The sequence below is a fragment of the Schistocerca serialis genome, chromosome 3, assembly GCF_023864345.2.
Source record: "Schistocerca serialis cubense isolate TAMUIC-IGC-003099 chromosome 3, iqSchSeri2.2, whole genome shotgun sequence".
Lineage (NCBI taxonomy): Eukaryota > Metazoa > Arthropoda > Insecta > Orthoptera > Acrididae > Schistocerca > Schistocerca serialis.
The window spans coordinates 139,047,614-139,069,325 of record NC_064640.1 but is presented as its reverse complement, the minus strand read 5'-3'; positions in this window follow the sequence as shown (position 1 = coordinate 139,069,325).

Genomic DNA, 21,712 nt, shown 5'->3' with positions numbered 1-21,712 from the left:
TTATACTGCCTCCATTTTTCCGCTTGTTTAACAGGGTGTACCAAAGTTGTCCCGTCCGCACTGATTTTCGACGATGTTATAAGTAGCGCTAGGGACCGCATCTACCTTCTTTCGAAGTTAGCAGGCAACTACGCTGTTATGGGGCGGCTCGTTTCGGCCCATTCAACATCTGTCCTTCAAGTGTAACGAGCGAGTAACGGAGTTTATATTTCATACCTCCCACAGCAAGTTTGTGTTCGTGGGGTCTCTATTCTAATTCGAACGTTTGACTTACGCTGTACGTATTCGTTTCTACGTCTTCCGTTAACTATACGTGGTTAACATTATGAAGACAATTAATAACATTTGTGAAATACAACTTTGTTTGCGGAAAACATAATGATGTTCGAAGTCGCCAGTTTTTCCACGTCAAACGACTTTCAACAACTTATTATATGCATAATTGTTGCAACTGATTGCCGGGAATTATATATATATATATGTATATATAAATATATATGAATTTCAAAAAACAAATACTAAAAAGAAGGTTGCATAGAGCGAGATTCGATCCGGCGACCTTCGGATTACGAACCCGAGCACTTACCGCTGCACCACCACGCTGTAGAAAAATTACTAATCGTAGAGAGTATTTCACCGCAACGGTTTCTTTTAACTGTCGATTTTCTCGACAACGGCTGAGAAGTGCATCTTGGTGCTTTGCCACATTACACCTCTGGCCATGAGCTTTTATTATGCGCAGTATGAATCGAATCTGAATTTCACAATTGGCGGCCTCCCCTTGTTAGAATATTTTCAGGGTTCCACAATTCGCCCGTTACCTCACAATATTCTGTACATAGGCTGGTCTGCGCGTTACCCCGACTTAAATCCCATCGAGTGCGTATGGGACGAGTTGAAAGGCTGACAGTACAAATGCTTCAAGTGCTTGCTGAAGCAAACTCTGTAAGTGACTGCCAAAGTCAAATGGATATTTATAAATTGTGTGAGTTACTATCAAAACATCATATATTTTTTCCTAATGCTCAGTTGGTCTGCATGTTACTGCAGGCGTAGTTACAGGTTGTAGTGCCCTGAATTATTTTTTTATAATATATTAAAAATCCTTATTCTCCTTGCGTCTTAAAACTGTTTAGAGTAAAACAGGTACAAGTGCAGAAACATTTTATTAACTGTGCTACATTCTGAAGTTTTTGTTTTCTTATACAACACACATGATATACACAGAACAATACATGTTCGTTCTAAAACAAGGCGTGATTAAGGTGAAATTAATATAGCAAACTGAAAAACAATAGGTAAATAAAATGAAAATACTACAACGCAAAGATATTTTTATGATGCCAACACATAAAAAAAAATTGTTTAAATGGCTCTGAGCACTATGGGATTCAACTTCCGAGGTCATTAGTCCCCTATAACTTAGAACTAGCTAAACCTAACTAACCTAAGGACATCACACACACCCATGCCCGAGGCAGGATTCGAACCTGCGACCGTAGCGGTCTCGCGGTTCCTGACTGCAGCGCCTAGAGCCGCACGACCACTTCGGCCGGCCAACACATAAAAGAGATCATTCATAGTCACTTTCTATAATCCCCTCACAGTCAATGTCTACAGCATCATCATTATTTCCTTCTGTGGTATCTCTTGAAGGATGACCTTCTGATGCAGTGCCATTAAGTTGTGCATTTTTCGATCACACTCGTCCCCTTCTTTGATAACGTCCTCGTTTCTTCTCGCGACCGCTGTGGTCGCAGGTTCGAATCCTGCCCCGGACATGGATGTGTGTGTTGTCCTTAGGTTTGTTAGATTTGTGTAGTTCTAAGTTCTAGGGGACTGATGACCTCAGATGTTAAGTACCATAGTGCTCAGAGCCATTTGAACCATCCTCATTTTCTCCACTGCCTCTCCTTACACCCAGTGTAAGTGCTGTTTGGAAATGTAGTAGGAACTGTTATAGAAATGATAAAGTGGAGGGATGTATTTCTCCATCCCCTGAAGGTTTTTCCACTTCCCAAAATTTATTTTAAACACATCTTGATGCAAACGCTGCAGAAGAGATATTAATGGGGTACCAATAGTGGACCTCCTAAAGTCGGCTTCTATAAATTCAAGAGCACTGTTTAGAGAATACTTGCACTGTATTGATAGAAGATTTTATTTATTGATTCAAATCCATCTGCTATTCCTCTGTTGTATGTTGTTTCCTTCTGTGTCTTTAGCAACTTTATCCTCTGCTATGGAAGCCATGGCTTTGACAGGAAGTAAGTTTTCCGTTTTCGTTTCAACTTTCTCCTTGTCTTCTTCACTGCTTCCATTCTGACTTGGTGGACAAATGAACGTTTGTAGTGTTTCTTTACCTCTCCAGAGCGACGAAAATCTTTATTACATTCCATCTATGTACCGCCAGGTTCAAGGAGTTTATGATCTATTGTGTCAATATGCTGATTTTACCTCAAGATGTATAACCGGTATTTCAAAATGTGGCCTATTTAAACATGCATTAAATTCTCTAAATACTTTTAAATGCATACACATTAGGCTATTGCTGTACTTTCTGACCATTTATTAAAATGTCATCACAGAGAGTGGCCCTGTGCAGGATGTGGCTTTTACTTCTTTTACTCACAAGGGATCCACACGTCAGCTTTCCAGATATGCATTTAGATCATTTTTCTGTGACATGTCACTTGCAGCACTTGGCCTCCCAGCACCTAAGTTGGAGAGGTGTGTTGCAGCACGTTCACAGCACCAATGATCACCCAGCTGTGAGCCGCTCTGGTGGGAAAATGGAATGCCTACCACAAGAACACCTTACAGAGGATGCCATTGCTGTCCATGGTTGTCACACACCCTATTAAGAATCACGTCCCGCCTTTTTTTTTTTACTTATTTATACGCATCGTCCAAGTTACATCGAGCCATGTTACTTGCCAGTGACACTTCATGCGAAAGTTACTCTCGTCCTTAAGTTCTGCACACGGATGCATAGAATAAGTTTGAATGTCAAATCACTTTCAGATCTCCCGCTGTACGACAGGCAGACAAATTAAGATGGGGGTACCATCTTCAGTTCCTGTTATAATTATGACATCACATACAATTTTCGCCCGACTACAACAACTGCTGCGAAAAAATGGTACGTTTTCAACTACGAGGGTTGACTGTGTTGCTCCACGGACGTGCCGCACTTTCGACTTCCAAGAGGCGCTTCCTCCGTCATGCAGAAGAGAACCCAACGACGAGTACTGGGACCATTGCCCATAGCATGAGCTCCCGTAGAAAACAGAGGTAAGAGCTTATTGTCCCCGTTGGGCATGTGACGTGAAACAGGAGGTTTGAAAGTGCTCTAATTTTTCAAAATTGTTTCACATCCAAACAGTACACTTATGGACACGAGGTCCTTACCATAACTTTATCAACTAAGTCTACTGTACAATCCTTAGAAGTCTGTAATCATAATTTTAGAACGTCTGTTCTGTGAACGTTGAGTAGTAATCTCTGTAGGCGCTTTTAAATTAGGATTTAATTACAAAGAATTGATTGTTACATTCTAACAATACTCACTGGTACGACATGACGTCACGTGCTTTGAATACCCGAGAGTACTTTGCCATTGTCGTTTCCCATCATCCACTGTCGCTCTCACACTATGGTGGCAGACTTGTACACATCTTCTTCAGCACCGGGATCCAAACGTCATTCAATTTCACGCCCTCCACCTTCCTAATGAAATTCCTCGGGTGTTTTACAATCTTTATGGCCTATCTGTATAGCTCTCCATGGTATCCGCTTGTGGCTGCCACAGCTTGAGTTCTATCAAAATGGAAGTGGTGATCTCCTGGCTGCAAAGCATGTTCTGCAAACAGCTGATCTATCAATCTTCCCCCTTCTACAACTGTCCTTGTCCTTTTATAGTCGTTTTTGACTGTTCTTTTTGTGATACCCACGTACACCTCCCCATAACTACACCGAATCCTACAAATCCCTGCTTTTTCCAGTGCTCTGCGAGCATCCTTGGCCAAGTAGGTAATCTTGTATCTTCCGGGTGGGTTTGTAGATTACCCGAAGTTCCGTTTTTCCAAGATTGTTCCTATCCGGTCAGTAACATACTTAATGAAAAGCAGGAAAACTTTCAATTTAGTGGCGCTTGTGCACCGCTATTATTTTTGCGCGGCGGTCTTAACGCTCTTTTTGCCTCAGCGGACGAGTAACCATTTTTGAGCTATGCATTGATAAGGTGTTTTAATTCCGCTACAAGCAGCTTCGGTTCTCAAATATCCCTTGCTTTATCCTCCAACGTTTTCAGGATGCCTCACTTTTGTGTACCAGTCTTCCACCATGGGCTGACAGCGACAGCGGACGACGGCAGTCGACAACGGTCAATTGCGCTCGATATTCAAAACGAGGCCCACGAGAAAGACAGGCCGCAGCGCGTACGTCACGAAGGTAGGCTTAAACTCGCTCGCTCGCTCAGCTCAGCAGACAAACTACATTTCTACACGTGTTAACTCGCAGTCCGCAGCTCGTGGTCGTGCGGTTGCGTTCTCGCTTCCCGCGCCCGGGGTCCCGGGTTCGATTCCCGGCGGGGTCAGGGATTTTCTCTGCCTCGTGATGACTGGGTGTTGTGTGACGTCCTTAGGTTAGCTAGGTTTAAGTAGTTCTAAGTTCTAGGGGACTGATGACCATAGATGTTAAGTCCCATAGTGCTCAGAGCCATTTTTTTTTTTTTTTTGTTAACTCGCAGCTGGGCCTGCTGTTATGAAGTCTTACTGGTTAACAGTACTGCAACAAAATTTAATTTAAGATCAATACTCGATATAAACGGTATAACGGCTTGTTTATAGCATTTAGTCTCTTCTCCTTAACAGTCCTCATTTCATACAAGAAGTGGTGCCTTATGTACTGGTATCATTTTGGCATGATTTTAATTTAATTGTACCCCTGTACAGCCGTAACAAATTATAAGTAGGCCTATGGACTTCCGATCATTGTAGGACTAATAACAGTAAGACTCCATAGTAGCGGATTTCAGTAGAAGATACAATTCTCGTTTGTACGTACAAGCCTAGTTACGAGTTGCAGGTGTAGATACGTAGTTTGTCTGCTGATCTGAGCGAGCGAGCGGGCGAGAGCAGACCTACCTTCGAGACGTACATCCCCCTTCAAAATGTCCTCCACTGATTGAAACGTTGGGTTTAAATGTGAAATCCATTCGACCACGTCATAACAGCCAGGAACATTTTATTAATTGGGACATTTTGGGTAGTGAAATTTTAAGTTTTACAATACATATACACATATAAAGATGATGTAAACCTGGAGTCTTTAAATTTTTGGTACAGTTTTTGATACAACAGAAGGTAGACAAAAATACGTGCAGCAGATAAATGCGGCTGGTTGATCTCCAAACTGAAATCGAATAAGCAAGCACACTAAAATCTCCAGCAAATGAGATTTGGCTGTAGTCCGGACATTGCATAACATTTTAAAACACGTGTCACACTCCTCTCGCTACAAGCAAAATAGGGGGCGTGCCACGACTTAAATTTACACCTGCCCTCTAGTCAGAATTTAAAATCATTCCGTTAAAATGCGGCGCACTGTTATGGACACAGCAATGTACTAGAAAGAGCTGGAGTAGCAAACCACGAGTCAGAGGATAGTGCCCTGTGCAGAGCTCACTCCCCCTGCAGCAGTGACAGGCACCAACGGAATGTCTGATTTCATGAATCACAGCTTATTATCCGTCACTTGCAACTGCTCTTCCTCGAAACGGCTTTTGATCTTTTCAGGGGGCCAGCTTATTGAACTGCACTGTGTCCTGGCGTGTCTTGTGTCATTTTAGTCATTCTCTCTACGGAACACATCTAATTGCTTGCCGGTCGGTGTATGATGAAATTAGATAACGGTAAATGAATATCAAGAGCTCAGATGGGAAACCAGTACTATCAAAAGAAGGGAAAGCTGAAAGGTCGAAGGAGTATATAGAGAGGGATAAACTAGAATGCAAGATTATAGAAAGGGAAGTGGACTTAGATGAAAATGAGATGGGAAACATGATACTGCGAGAAGAAATTGATAGAGCTCCGAAAGATCTAAGTCTAAACAAAGGAGTAGACGATATTCTGTTAGAACAATTGATAACCTTGCGAGAGCCAGCCATGACAAAATTCTCCCCTCTGGTGTGCGATATATATGAGACAGACGAAATGCCCTCAGACTTTAAGAAGAATGTAATAATTACAATTCTAAAGAAAGCAGTTGCTCACAGGTGCGAAAATTATCAAACTAACAGTTTAATAAGTCATGGTTGCAAAATACTAACACGAATTCTTTACAGAAGAATGGAAAACCGGTAGAAGCCGACATCGGGGAAGATCAGTTGGGATTCCGGAGAAATGTAGGAACACGCTAGGCAATACCGACCCTACGACTTATCTTAGAAGATAGGTTAATGAAAGCAAACCTAGGTTTATAGCATTTGTAGGCTTAGAGAAAGCTTTTGACAATGTTGAGTGGAATACTTTAAATGGTTCAAATGGCTCTAAGCACTATGGGACTTAACATCTGAGGTCATCAGTCCCCTAGACTTAGAACTACTTAAACCTAACTAACCTAATGACATCATACACACCCATGCCCGAGGCAGGACTCTAACCTGCAACCATAGCAGCAGCGCGGTTCCGGAGAACCGCTCGGCCACAGCGGCCGGCAGTGGAATACTCTCTTTGAAATTCTGAAGGTAAAATACAGGGAGCGAAACGTTACTTACATTATGTACAGAAACCAGACGGCAGTTATAAGAGTGGTGGGGCATCAGAGGGAAGACGTGGTTGAGAAGGGAGTGAGTCAGGGATGTAGCCTAACCCCGAAGTTATTCAACCTGTACAATGAACCGGCAATAAAGGAAACAAAAGAAAAATTTGGAGTAGAAATTAAAGTTCAGGGAGAAGGAATCAAGAATTTGAAGTTTGCCGATGACACTGTAATTGTATCAGGCAGCAAAGGACCTGCAAGAGCAGTTTAACGGAATGGACGTTGTCTTGAAAGGAGGATACGAGATGAGCATCAACAAAATGAAAACAAGGATAATGATATGTAGTCGAATTAAATCAGGTGAAGCTGATGGTATTAGATTAGGAAACAAAACACTTAAAACAATAGAAGAGTTTTGCTATTTGGGTAGCAAAAGAAATGATGGCCAAAGTAGAGAGGATATAAAATGTAGACAGGTAACGGCAAGAAAAGCATTTCTGAAACAGAGAAATTTGTTAACATCGAATATAGATTTGAAAATGAAATGAAATGAGCGTATGACATTGTTTACCGAGAGGCCCCATCCGGGGACGTTCGGCCGCCGAGTGGAAGTCTTATTTCTGTCGACGCCACATTGGACGAGTGATGAGGATGAAATGAGGATGGGAACAACACAACACCCAGTCCACGAGAGGAGAAAATTTCCAACCCGCTGCACGGGTGGGAAGCACGTTACAACCCAGCTAAGCAAGCGGACGAATATAGATTTAAGTTTCAGGAAGTCTTTTCCGAAAATATCTGCCTGGTGTGTAGCCATGTGTGGAAGTGAAACATGGACGCTAAGCAGTTTAGACAAGAAGAGAATAGGAGCTTTCGAAATGTGGTTCTACAGATGAATGTTGAAGATTAGATGGCTAGATCACGTAACTAATGAGAAGGTACTGAATAGAACTGGGGAGCCTAGAAATTTGTGGTACATCTTGACCAAAAGAAGCAATCGGTTGATGGGACACATTCTGAGACATCAAGGGATTACCAATTTCGTATTGAAGGGAAGTGTGGGAGGTAAAAATCGTAGAGGTAGACCAAGACATGAACACAGTAAGTAGATTCAGAAGGATGTGGTTGCAGTAGTTATTTGGAGATGAAAAGGGTCGCACAGGATAGAGTAGCATGGAAAGCTGCATCAGGTTTGCCTTAGGACTGAAGATCACAACAACAGCAACAACTACTTTCTTAAAGTAGGTCACATCTAAGAATATTGTGGACTTCCTGAAGAGAGAAGATGGCCTTTTGCTCCAATCGTAGGGTAAAACATCAGTTCTAGTTGCAGCCATTTCTAAATGACATGTCCCTATATTCATTCAGAAGGGCCTCTTTGCTCACAAACAACTGGTGAAAGTCGTTCCATTGGGGATCAGGTGTGCTGGTGACTGTGAGTTACTACACAGAGGCTGCGAATAGCGTTGGTCATAAAAACCCATATAGTCAGTCATCAGAAATCCCTCATGGTCGATTGTATCGAGTGTCAGGTAAGACCGCCTAGCACTAGAGTGACTATAATCGAGTCGGGATCATGCTTAGGCTACATTAAAGTGAAACAGAGGATTTCAGCTGACTACTTATATCTTATATCTGATGCGTTTGGAAACATCGAGCGCTTTATGGGACTGTGCTTTTAGATTTCTCGGGTGTGGCAACCAGACAAGCTAATAATTGAAGATGAAGCCCAGAAACTTCATCGATTCTTTAAGATATAAAATGGAGTCACTCAGCCGGCCGGAGTGGCCGTGCCATTCTAGGCGCTGCAGTCTGGAACCGAGCGACCGCCACGGTCGCAAGTTCGAATCCTGCCTCCGGCATGGATGTGTGTGATGTCCTTAGGTTAGTTAGGTTTAATTAGTTCTAGGCGACTGATGACCTCAGAAGTTAAGTCGCATAGTGCTCAGAGCCATCTGAACCATTTGGAGTCACTCATTTTATTTTTCAAGAGGTTAAAACACTACGTCAATTGTTATAAACATATGCCTTTCTTACACAAAAATTTAAATCTGTGTTCTCCTCATGCTCCTGCGGCCTCTTAAATGTGATGCAGCAACCGAATGATTTCTGAGAGAATGAAGGATAAACAGGAAATTGAGAAGAGGCCCACCAATAAGAAGCCCCTCATTATTGGTGTTAAGATATTGGTAGACTTTAAAACTATTGTCACATTAAAACACTACCTTGAGGGACACCTTTCACTTGCATAAAACTATGTAATACTGCGTTACCAACTTGGTATCGAAAGTAACATGTAGAAAGAAGGATTGTAAAAAAACTGGGTGGGTAAGATACATCAAGAAACCCAACTTTGCCGAGTAATAGCTGGCCACTGTGGCCGAACGGTTCTAGGTGCTTCAATCCGGAACAGCGCGACTGCTACGGTCGCAGGTTCGTATCCTACCTCGGGTATGGATGTGTGTGATGTCCTTAGGTTAGTTAGGTTTAAATAGTTCTAAGTCTAGGGGACTGATAACCTCTGATGTTAAGTCCCATAGTGCGTAGAGCCATTTAAACAAATTTTGAACCGAGTAGTATCGTACGCCCTCTCAAGGACAAAATGAGGTCCGCTTAGGGGAGCCTTTGTATAGCAACCTAAAACCGGGCTAGGTTTTCATTGGTGGAATCGTAGCTCCTGAGCTCTTGCTGAAAGCAACTAAGGAGCTGCTTTGGTCTTAAGACCTAGACAAGGCAGCGGTAGACCATTCGGTCCAAGGCCATTCCCACGCAGAAAATGAGGATGACACTACGATAACTAATCGGACACGTAGAGTCCTTCCCAGCCTGGAGAAGGGAAATTAAGATAGCTGTTTTCCACAAACGAGGGAAGCTTTCTCGTTCATATAAGAAATTAAAAACAGAGTAGGATTTTTTTTAGTGTTTGCAGTAAGGTTCCACAACTTGCTGTAATGGATTCTATTGTAATGTAGAGGCGTGTCACGTGCTGTTGGCAGTGCTGAACCCAGCTCATACGAGGAGTAAGACGGCTATGAACTTCATCGTTGAAGGAACCGAAGTCGCCGCCGCTCATCTCAGCCATAGTTCCATGACAGCTAGAAGCTTAGTCGTGACTGGCGGTGGTTGAAATTTCGCCTCATGATATAGTCAACAACTCTTTTGCTGATCCGGAGATGACAGTATAAACAGAGCACTAGGCACTCTCGCCTCAAACTTTCCTGATGGTCATTCATTCAGTCGAAGGTTTACTGTATCGAATTAGGAGCTGAGGATTTTTTAACAAAGTCTCTTCCGGTTCTCCTCAATAATTCGGTCGCATCTGGGCCTTGCAACCCGAAAGACTGCCGCCCCATCTTCTACAGTTTTGCAGCATCTGAAGCTATGCAGAGGCGCTTGGTTGCTCCTGATTGCCGAGCGGAACTCCTCGCTCCACCAGAAAACAGACTGTCTTCGTAGATGGTCTGAATATTTTGGATTTGACGTACCAGCAGCTTGGTGGATTCATAGGTGCAATGTGATCCACTTATTCCTGGACGCTGTCGTGTTATTCAAACACTACAAGTTGGCTGTCCCATCCATTGGGGCGACTTATTTCGTGTACTGATTCATCCAGAAACGGTACTGGTCGTTGGGGTGAAGACGTGAGGCTCAATAGGTCGCCCCGTGGGCCCAATGGTAATTGAACACCATAATCCATTACGTGTATTAAAGTTACCACGAAGGAAAAACAAAAGAGGAAGCTGCGCAGTGGGGTAAGTGTGGAGCCAGCTACAGCGTATCGCACATGCATTGCTACAGCAACAGACTGCGTGACTGTTGAGAGGGATAGGCGAGAAATGGCATTCGTCATTCATGATTACAACCTCTTCCAAATAACTTGAGTCTTTCTGTGGAGGGTGTACTTCATGGTCACAGGGGTATCAAATTCTTAAACATGTGTCTGCTGGCAATAGAAGCACATTGGTCTTCCCTATGCTGAGAGTTGTGAGTCGGCTGTTTAGGTTTTTATGTTGGTAATGCCATGTAGTGCTGTGTATGAAAATAGCTGACTGCGCTGTGTGCAATCTGTGGCTGGTTGGATTTATTGTTGGAATATTCGCTTGTGTAGTGATGGGCAGTTGGATTTGAACAGCGCGTAGCGTTGGGCAGTTGGTGGTGAGCATCCAGCAGAGGTGGATGTGGGGAGAGACATGCCACAGTTTTGAGCGGACGATCTGGACGTGTGTCCGTCAGAAAAAAGGAAATTTGTTTAATTGGATGTCACAAGATTATGTATACATTAATACTTTTTGAACACAATTAAGGTAAATACATTGTTTGATCTCTATCAAAATCTCTCATTTGCTAACTATGCCTATCAGTAGTTAGTGCCTTCAGTAGTTATAATCTTTTATTTAGCTGGCAGCATTGGCATTCGCTGTATTGCAGTAGTTCGAGTAAAGAAGATTTTTGTGAGGTAAGTGATTCATGATAGGTATAGGTTATTGTCAATGCTTCAAATGGCTCTGAGCACTATGGGACTTAACTACTGAGGTCATCAGTCCCCTAGAACTTAGAACTACTTAAACCTAACTAACCTAAGGACATCACACACACCCATGCCCGAGGCAGGATTCGAACCTGCGACCGTAGCGGTCTCGCGGTTCCAGACTGTAGCGCCTAGAACCGCACGGCCTCTCCGGCCGGCTGTTATTGTTAGTCAGGGCCATTCTTTTGTTGGGATTATTGAAAGTGAGATTGCGTTGCGCTAAAAATATTGAGTGTCTGTTTTGTGATGATCAGAATAAGTAAAGAGAAAACTGTTTGAGTACGTTGAATTTTGCTCAGTTGTTTGAAAATCAAATAACGTAGAAGTTTACCAGCACAGTCATTCATAATTTTTCTAAGGGGACGTTCCAGAGTCTTTACGTCTTTTTCCTGGATATGAATCCTGAAATCATTTTCGTTTCGCTGGCGTATAAGGGACGTTTTATCGGAGAGGATTTTCAGCTTATGCCCATTTTCTAACCAGGATTGTCAGCGTACGGCATCTGAGTGTTTAGAGATAGAACGAGTTGCTTTCCTCCCGTAGACAGAGGGTGCTGCAGATAGGTCCTCGTCAGGTTCGTCTGAAATCTCTATGGAAGCATTGTCTGGTGGGTTTGACTACACGCTTTGAGACTGTCTCTGGCTATTCCATTTCTTACATAGAACTACCTTAAAACTACTTCGACCCTATTAAGAAACGCTGCATGAACTCTACCTCTATATTTAGATTTATCTGTCCATGTCTCGCTTCCATAGAGGCCTTGACATAGCCATGGCTTTGTAAAACCTTATTTTTGTGTCCTCCTGGTTTATTTTACAGTTCGATCGTAATTCTTCCGCACATATAATGATATCCCCCAATTCTATGATTAGAATCTACTTGATTTAAATGTAATATATATCACCATAGGAAGTTAAAATTAGACATTTATTCGATAAGTATGTCTTCTACAGTAACTTTACGCCTTTTCCGTAAATGCCTTCACCTCACTTTTTTCTTTAGAGATGAGCAGATTATAATTCTTAACTATCCCATAGATTTTGAACAGCCTTCTTCGGAAAACACCCTCATTATTTGAAAGGATAACTTGTAATCAGAACACATACGGATCCTTGTGAATTTCTGTTCCTCTACGTCCTCTCCAATGCGCAAATTTTTCATCCGATGTTTGCTCCGTATAACAGCTTCGTCAAGGTAGAGGTTTTTACGGTACCACATGCCACAGTGTTGTTGTACTCCAATATTTAATAAGACGGAAAAAATCCTCATGCATATAATTCACTATATACATTGTGGATGGCGAATTGCAACAAAGTTCCCGTTATTTTCACCTCAACCATGACCCTGCGTCTATGGTTTTGATAATGCTTCTGTAACACCTCCACCTGATGAGCCTACAGTGGCTGGAAAACTAGTTAGCGCTACAACAAATCTATCAAAATCGAAAAGATGACTAGTTGCATATTATACCTACATAATAAGCCAGTTCTCGCGTCTGATTGTGGAGTTTTCAAACATGTTCCAGATTACCTAGGAGCGAGACTGTTTCTTACACCACAGGAAATGGAGGCACCACAGTAAAGCCAATTTCCCTGTCCCAGCCCTTCGTCCACTTTCGTTTCTTTCACTTCTGACAACCGCCGAATTTAAGAGACTTCATTCTCTGTAATCAATACATGATGGTAATTAAGAGAAAAGAAGACTGACGAGTTCTGGGGCACATTGTCTACATTAATAGAAAATATAAATAAAGATTGAAGAGATAAGTGTAAGTCTCTGTTGTTAATGAGTTTTAATAGGAGACGCACAGAAAACAAATCGAAGATAACTTCGGTCACGTAATTCTAAGTTTGAAGGATACCTTGCGGAGACATACGGCTGCCGATGTACACTGCTCCTCTCCCCTTCCTCAAACATCAGCCGTGCCCTCACTCTTGTTCCACGATAACTACGAGGGCCGGAGAAACAGAAAGACAAAGATCAAAGGCGGACAAGAAATGAGAGTGCTTCAAAGAGGTGGCAACGAATGAGATAGTTCGTTAATTTACTGTCGTTTTTGGTTTCTCATTATCAATCGATCTGCTTCATCCCGACTTCTTTTCAAATAGACGCTCTTTCAGGCGCACACTGCCTTCTGCATATTTGCTCTTTTTTCTCATATTCCATTCTTGTCGGTCCGGGCGGCGCGGCCGTCCGGGGCCCCCTACCCACTCTTTAGCTGTCTTACAATCTCCGGACAGAATCAACCCATCAAACTCGGGAATACCTCGCTTATTGCTATTATTAATATCCCTCTCCTGACGCCCAGCGCGCCTGCAACTAGATAAAATATGAGCCACCATTTCGTCTCAAATGATGTGCGCTTGTTCGTTTGGAGGACACGATGGCTATACGGATGTCATGCTCGCCCGGACTCGGCTCAAACACAACAAAACGACGACGAAACACAGCCTTCATTGTTCTCCGGCTAACAAATATCTCTCTGTATTTCGGGGCACGTCAGTATTAATTGTAAGCGCTTCTTCTCGGATTGTCGCTGTGTGTAAAAATCCTTACAAGTAACGCGGCGCTCGCGTTCCCCCTTCCCACGCCTCGAAAACAGCGCGAATGTTGCTTTTCAGGCCTTCTTTGAATCGCAATGTAAAAACGGCCCCTGTCACTGAGCATCGTGGAGCGCGCTGGGGCTTTTCAGCACTCGGCGGACATGCTCCCAGAGTGCCTTAAAAATAAATAAAAAGGCGTCCTGCCCTCCGTGTCAATAGAAAGCACGCCGCTTTATAGAAATTACGTCCCTTCTCCGCGCGGGCACTCCTTCAGCTTTTATTTGGAACCTACATTGAAGATGAAGGCCGTAGCATTCGTGTGTACCACTATCCATATCTGTCCGGCGGCGAGAGAGATAAATTGACTCGGTGATATTTTACCGAGTCTTTAGATGGCCGCATCCATCTTATTCCACTTCTCTTCAAGAAATGACCGACGCCGAATTCCTGCTATTTTATTATACCTGCGAGGGAGCAACGCACGTAGATCCGAGCCTGAGACAACGAGGTCACGTTGTCGCGAACTGGAAACAATAAAACGAAGAGGAGAAGGAGAGGGAAGTGGGAGGAGAAGAGCGAGGAGGGACTAGAAGTGAAGGAAACCGAGTGTCTAGAGAAGACGTACCTCCTCCACGCACCGTGGTTATTACCCTTTCGCAACCTGTGCCCTCGAGAGGAAACGCGCGTAAAGCAAAATGAGGAGCGCGTTACAAACCTAGTTCTGTAAATAAAACGAAACGCGGCGCGACCATTTAAAGAAGCAGACCGGCCGGATAAGCTACCTGGCGGCAACGTTGCGTCACGCAGCAAATCCCTCTGGGATTCCGGGCCTGTCAGGTATAAACATGATAAACGAATCCTGGGAATCGAGGGGCCTAATGAAATATTTTTGACCTCCGTCGTTTTCGAGCCTTTTCCGTCGCGCGTCGCGTTTTTCTTAATAAAATCCTCCGGAGATTTAAATACGACGGAATGAATAGCTCAGTTCAAAGTGGTTTTATGAGCGTTATTAACGCAGGAAGTTTAATTACAGAAACCTGTCGAGGTCGGGATTGATTTATTGTTGGGGTTGACACGTGGCAGTGAGTAATGCGCTTTACGCACAGCCGGAGTCCTGATGAAGCCGGCACTGCGCTCTGCCGTACTTCTCGAATCAACATTTGTACGGACGCGAACTTTCTTAAGCTCACTTAGAGACGAATCGCCAGAGGAGTAGGCCAAAGTGTTTCTGATGCCTCTAGTATTCTCGGAAACTGCATCGTTAGTGTCTTCTTCTTACTGCCTTTCAGACCATGAGTAATTTTCATAACAAATCTCAGAATATTATATTTACTGATTTCTTCGTAGACTCAGAACCGCTTCACTGATACTCTTTATAGTTAATAATAAGAACAAATCGAAATAAAATGATAAACATAACTTAAGGAGTCAGGCAGGAGCGCACGCCTGAATCCAGGACAACCAGAACAGTTTTCACTATAAAAAATGGTTCAAATGGCTCTGAGCACTATGGGACTTAACATCTGTGGTCATCAGTCCCCTAGAACTTAGAACTACTTAAACCTAACTAACCTAAGGACATCACACACATCCATGCCCGAGGCAGGATTCGAACCTGCGGCCGTAGCGGTCACGCGGTTCCAAACTGAAGTGCCTAGAACCGCACGGCCGCACCGGCCGGCTTTTCACTATAGAGAATAGAAACCTTTGTATTGTCATTTCTCAATGGAGACCTAAAAGGGTCGAATAGGGGAAAAATGCGTCTGCCTGCAAATTTTTGCACAGTGGTAGGAAGGAGTGTCACGAACAAAATACTAGAAATCATGACCAGTGGTGTGCAAGCGTGGAAGTTGTGGTACGTCTAAAGGTCACTTTTTATAATTTCTTGAATAGCTCGAAAATCGCGGATTTTAGCGAAAATGTTTCCTGGTACAAAATGAAACTACACTGAATACCCTACAAAAAGATCTTCTTCATTTTTTGTCTAGGATTAATAGACTCCGCATATGCAGGGGATGGAAAATCGCAGGTTATTACAAGTAGTTTTTCAATCGCATAAAATTAATATTACTTTTTAAATGAAGTGGGTTAACTGTGTGTACCCCGTGTAAGTGCAGTTGATATTTACTAATAGATAAATTGGATTGTAGGGGTGTAACAGGGTGGAGGGAGCGGGATAGAGGGTAGACGCATGAAGGAAGGTGGTCATGTACTTAGCTCCTTCATATGCCTACATACTGAAGAGATAATAGGTAATTCCCATTCTGTTTACACCAGTATGTCACAAGAAGCAACTACAAGGTGTTTCACAGAGCTATACTACCCTCAGCAGGGCGCCTTATGAATCACTGACAACCCACATGGAATAAAGGTATGAGTTACGGACATAATCTACGTAAATCTCTGCAAAATGTTCTACAGTACTACAGGGGAAATTGATTCTTTGTCATAATGTTAGGCGGCTGTTGCGTTCTGCCGGGTAAAGCAACTTCCCCCACCACAAGCACTGTTCGCTTTCCAGTTTACGGACAGACTATACATCCCCAATCCTTCCTGTCCAGTTCTCTTATGTAAATTGACAAAATAACTTCACTGAACTCGTGTTTATATAGAGGAATTGCTTTCAGTATATTAAATGAATAACTATTTTCATGTGTTAAGCGAGATATTATGTAAAAATGTTCAACAACAGGAACAGTCAGCTGTCTGAAGAGCTTGCACCAAGTGTAACATGCAGTCAGTATGTTTATGTCTCCACTGTTAGTGCGTAGAATAATTTTCACAGAATGAGTAGTAGCAAATGCATCATGCCAGTTGCAGCTCTCTCAGCTTCTGGAGAGGTCCAGAGGTTTCATTGTCTCCCTGTACAAGAGAGGTAGGTCACTAGGTGTTACGAAACTTTAATATATTTCAACGTAGGTCAAGCAGTGCATTGCAGCAGATTACTGTTATAGACTAGAACATGATCAGTCCCATTCCATCAGACATATTCACTCCTACCTTGGAACATACACTGTGGATGTGTGGTAAGTGGCTCAACTCAGTACAGGCCAATTTACAAGTGCCAGCAATTCCTGAGTGGAATAGATTTCCGCAGTTTACCAGCAACACAGTTAATGATGAAATAAGTGCAATAGGTTCCTGGTCATTCATGAATTCACCACTAAGTGACTACAACATAATTACCTGGCTCTACAATACGCTGTCCATCACAGATGGCAGCATGGTGCCACATTTACCAACCCAGTCCATGTCCCACCAACGCTTACAAACGATACACTTCTCAGCCATAGTCTGTAGGAAACAATTTACATAAAAACTCACTTAACAAGTGCAAGTAAGTACTCACTTAATAAACTGAAAGTAACTCCACAAGCTCAGTAAAGTTATTTTGTCTGCTAACATAAGATAACTGGAGAGGAAATACTTGGAAGGTGTAGTTTTTCTGTAAACTTAAAAACGATCAGCACCCGTCGTGAGGGAAATGGCCTTTCTCGCAAGAAAGCTACAGCTGCCGTACATAATGACTAAGAATCAATTTCTCCTCTAGAAGTGTAGAAAGTTACAAAGATTTGGTCATATGGGTTTCATTCATTGGCATTATTTAGCATTTTATCAAACTCAGCAACTGAAATCGCATTGTTGTTGTTGTTGTGGTCTTCAGTCCTGAGACTGGTTTGATGCAGCTCTCCATGCTACTCTATCCTGTGCAAGCTTTTTCATCTCCCAGTACCTACTGCAACCTACATCATTCTGAATCAGCTTAGTGTATTCATCTCTTGGTCTCCCTCTACGATTTTTACCCTCCACGCTGCCCTCCAATACTAAATTGGTGATCCCTTGATGCCTCAGAACATGTCCTACCAACCGATCCCTTCTTCTGGTCAAGTTGTGCCACAAACTTCTCTTCTCCCCAATCCTATTCAATACTTCCTCATTAGTTATGTGATCTACCCATCTAATCTTCAGCATTCTTCTGTAGCACCACATTTCGAAAGCTTCTATTCTCTTCTTGTCCAAACTATTTATCGTCCGTGTTTCACTTCCATACATGGCTACACTCCATACGAATACTTTCAGAAATGACTTCCTGACACTTAAATCAATACTGGATGTTAACAAATTTCTCTTCTTCAGAAACGATTTCCTTGCCATTGCCAGCCTACATTTTATATCCTCTCTACTTCGACCATCATCAGTTATTTTGCTCCCCAAATAGCAAAACTCATTTACTACTTTAAGTGCCTCATTTCCTAATCTAATTCCCTCAGCATCACCGGACTTAATTAGACTACATTCCATTATCCTTGTTTTGCTTTTGTTGATGTTCATCTTATATCCTCCTTTCAAGACACTGTCCATTCCATTCAACTGCTCTTCCAAGTCCTTTGCTGTCTCTGACAGAATTACAATGTCATCGGCGAACCTCAAAGTTTTTATTTCTTCTCCATGAATTTTAATACCTACTCCGAATTTTTCTTTTGTTTCCTTTACTGCTTGCTCAATATACAGATTGAACAACATCGGGGAGAGGCTACAACCCTGTCTTACTCCCTTCCCAACCACTGCTTCCCTTTCATGTCCCTCGACTCTTATAACTGCCATCTGGTTTCTGTACAAATTGTAAATAGCCTTTCGCTCCCTGTATTTTACCCCTGCCACCTTTAGAATTTGAAAGAGAGTATTCCAGTCAACATTGTCAAAAGCTTTCTCTAAGTCTACAAATGCTAGAAACGAGGGTTTGCCTTTCCTTAATCTTTCTTCTAAGGTAAGTCGTAAGGTCAGTATTGCCTCACGTGTTCCAGTATTTCTACGGAATCCAAACTGATCTTCCCCGAGGTTGGCTTCTACTAGTTTTTCCATTCGTCTGTAAAGAATTCGTGTTAGTATTTTGCAGCTGTGACTTATTAAGCTGATAGTTCGGTAATTTTCACATCTGTCAACACCTGCTTTCTTTGGGATTGGAATCGCATATAACAAAGAAATAAGCAACCAGTTGCCTAAAAGAAACTTAATTTCTATATCGGTTTCGGGCACTTAGTGGCCTTCTTCAGAACGTTATACCGGTTGCATTATACGCGAGTATCAACAATAGCAAGCATATAACTAAATGCTGTGGTCTTGTGATGCATAGCGTCTGTATAAAAATAGTATAAAGAAGCGAAACAATAAGTGCAGACATCATTATCATGACCACAGTATTTTGCTGTATGCATCCTATTGTCCACACTCGGAAATAATGCCGTAGGTATAACCTTCTGAAGAAGGGCACTATGTGCCCGAAATCGATAGAGAAATTAAATTTCCTTAATACAACTGGTTGTTTATTATTTCGTTATATTTGTATTACTAATAGCTTACGTATGTCTCCATGTAGTGTTAATGCGCACTGCAGAAAAATAAACACCCCTGGGCCTGTCTGCGCAGTGCATCGCCAATGATTCATAAGACGCTCTCCTGAGGGTCAGTATAACTTTGTGAAGTAACCTGTAGTTACTTCTTGTGATAAAGTAGGTTAGACAGAGCGGGGAATCACCTACTTGATCTTCAGTTTGCAAGTGTATCAAGGACAGAAGTGCATGACCACAATCCGACTAATACCTTCCGACGTTCTTCTAGCCTCTACCCCGCTCCCTACGCCCAGTTACACCCCCAAAACCCAATTTGTTCCATCATACAGCTCTACTGCACTTAGAGGTGGTGTACACAGCTAATATTTGATTCTGACAAACTTAATTTACTAATAAATATTAATTTTATACCACCAAAACACTATTTTTAATAAGCAGCGACTTTTCTGTCCCCTGCAACGGGGAAGCTATTAGTCCTAGAGAAAAACTGAACAGGACCTTTCTGCTGGAAATTTAATGTAGTTTAATTCTGTACTGGGAAACATTTTCGCTGGAAACCGTGCTGTTATCGATATTCAAGGGAAACATAACAATTTGACTCTAAAACGCACCCCCCCCCCCCCAACCCCCACGCTCACACCCTAACAGCTAGGATTTTTAGTACGTTGTTCGTAACACTCTTCCCTACCACAGTACAAAAATTTGCCACTACACCTTTTTCCCCCTATTTTTCTTTCGTTGGATCGACTACTAATAGCCGACTAAGGTGCTTTCCGACTCACTTTGCCCTTGATCATACGGAAATGGAGTAGGAAATCTTTGGTGAAACTTACACCCTGCCATACACTGTACTGTGGTTTCTATGTATTCAGATGACGAAAACAAAACGAACTTTGGTTTCCGCACTCACAGCAAATTGTAATTACGTCATCTGCACTTTTAAAAAGGAGTTACCAAATAAGAAATTGATTTCGATACAGCTTACACGCCTTGCTAACAGAGAGCGATGCTGCTACTAGCCTTATTACCTTCAACGTAATTCCTTAGGTTTACTCCATGGTGGGGTATCACCGAGGTTTACTCCATGGTGGGGTATCACCGAAGGCTTTCCAGCTGGTATAATTCCAACTCCAAAGAGGAAAGTAATCATCTTTCTTGCAGAGAAATTTCATATTTGAATGTAAAAAAAAGAAATTTCATTTTTTCCACCAACGTTTGTTTATTACGAACAAATTTTCGGTTTATGAGGTCATCATTAGTTGAAGAACTACGGAAATGAGCCAATACCAATTTTCAATGAGTTGGAAATATGTAAGATGCCAAATAACATTTATATCATCAAGCGAGGCGATGAAATGGCTACGGCACTGGACTCAGGAAAAGCTAAATTCCCCGTTCGGCAATCTCTAAGTTTTCTAAATGATTTTAGGTAAATAATAGAATGGTTCCTTTAACAATACAGACTGAGGAAGATGGTGTCGTGGTTAGCGCTCTGAACTCGTATTCTGGGGGACGGCGGTTTATATCTCCTTCTGAGCATTTAGATATAGCAACATGTCCTTGGTTTCTCTAAATCAGTCACGGTAAATGCAGGGATGGTTCCTTTGAAAAGGGCACGGCAGATTTCTTTCCCCATCCTTCCCCCAATCCGATGTAGTGCTCCGTCTCGAATGACTTCGTCGTCGACGGGACGTTAAGCCCTAATATTCTGTCCTCCCTTTAACAAGAAAGAGTAGATTTCCTTTCCCATTCTCGTACGTTGTTGTGCACAGTTATTCCGATTTCTCTAACGGCCTTTGTGTCTACATAACAATAACGCTCCTTCCTGTCTTCGATCCCCAAAAGCGAAAGTCGCAAAATTCGAAACAGAATGTAAGGGGGGGAACTTGACTTCACCCACATCGTGTGGATCGTTACATGGGAAGAAGTACTGTTAAACACAATTTTGCTGGAAAAATTTACATCTGTAGTCTGCAAACCACGAATATCTTACGGTGTGTGGCGGAGGGTGTTTCGAGTAGCACTATTATTTCAACCTTTTGCTGTTTCATTGGTGGATGTTGCGTGGGTTAGACGACTGTCTGTAAGCTGCCGGATGAGATCTAAGTTCTCTAATTTTTCCGTCACGCAAATTTGGCGAAACTGACCTCAGAGTAATTGCTATAATACTTGGCCTATTAGCCACAAAAAACCCTGAGCAAATAGGGAGCATCATGCCGGATACAAGGATTAGTGACCACAAGGCCTTTGTAGCAAGACTGAATACCGTAATATCCACATCCACCGAAAATAAACGTTATATCTATTTAAAGAATCAGATAAAAATTCGCTTGACGCCTTCATAATAGTGTACACTCCTTCCAGTCCGACGATGAAAGTGTAGCCCAGATATGGTTTAAAGTCAGAGAAATAATATCGACGACGATTGCGACATATATATCAAATAAATGAATAAGAGATGGTACTGATCCCCTATGGTACACAAAACAGCTCAGAACACTGTTACACAAGGAACAGAAAAAGCATGC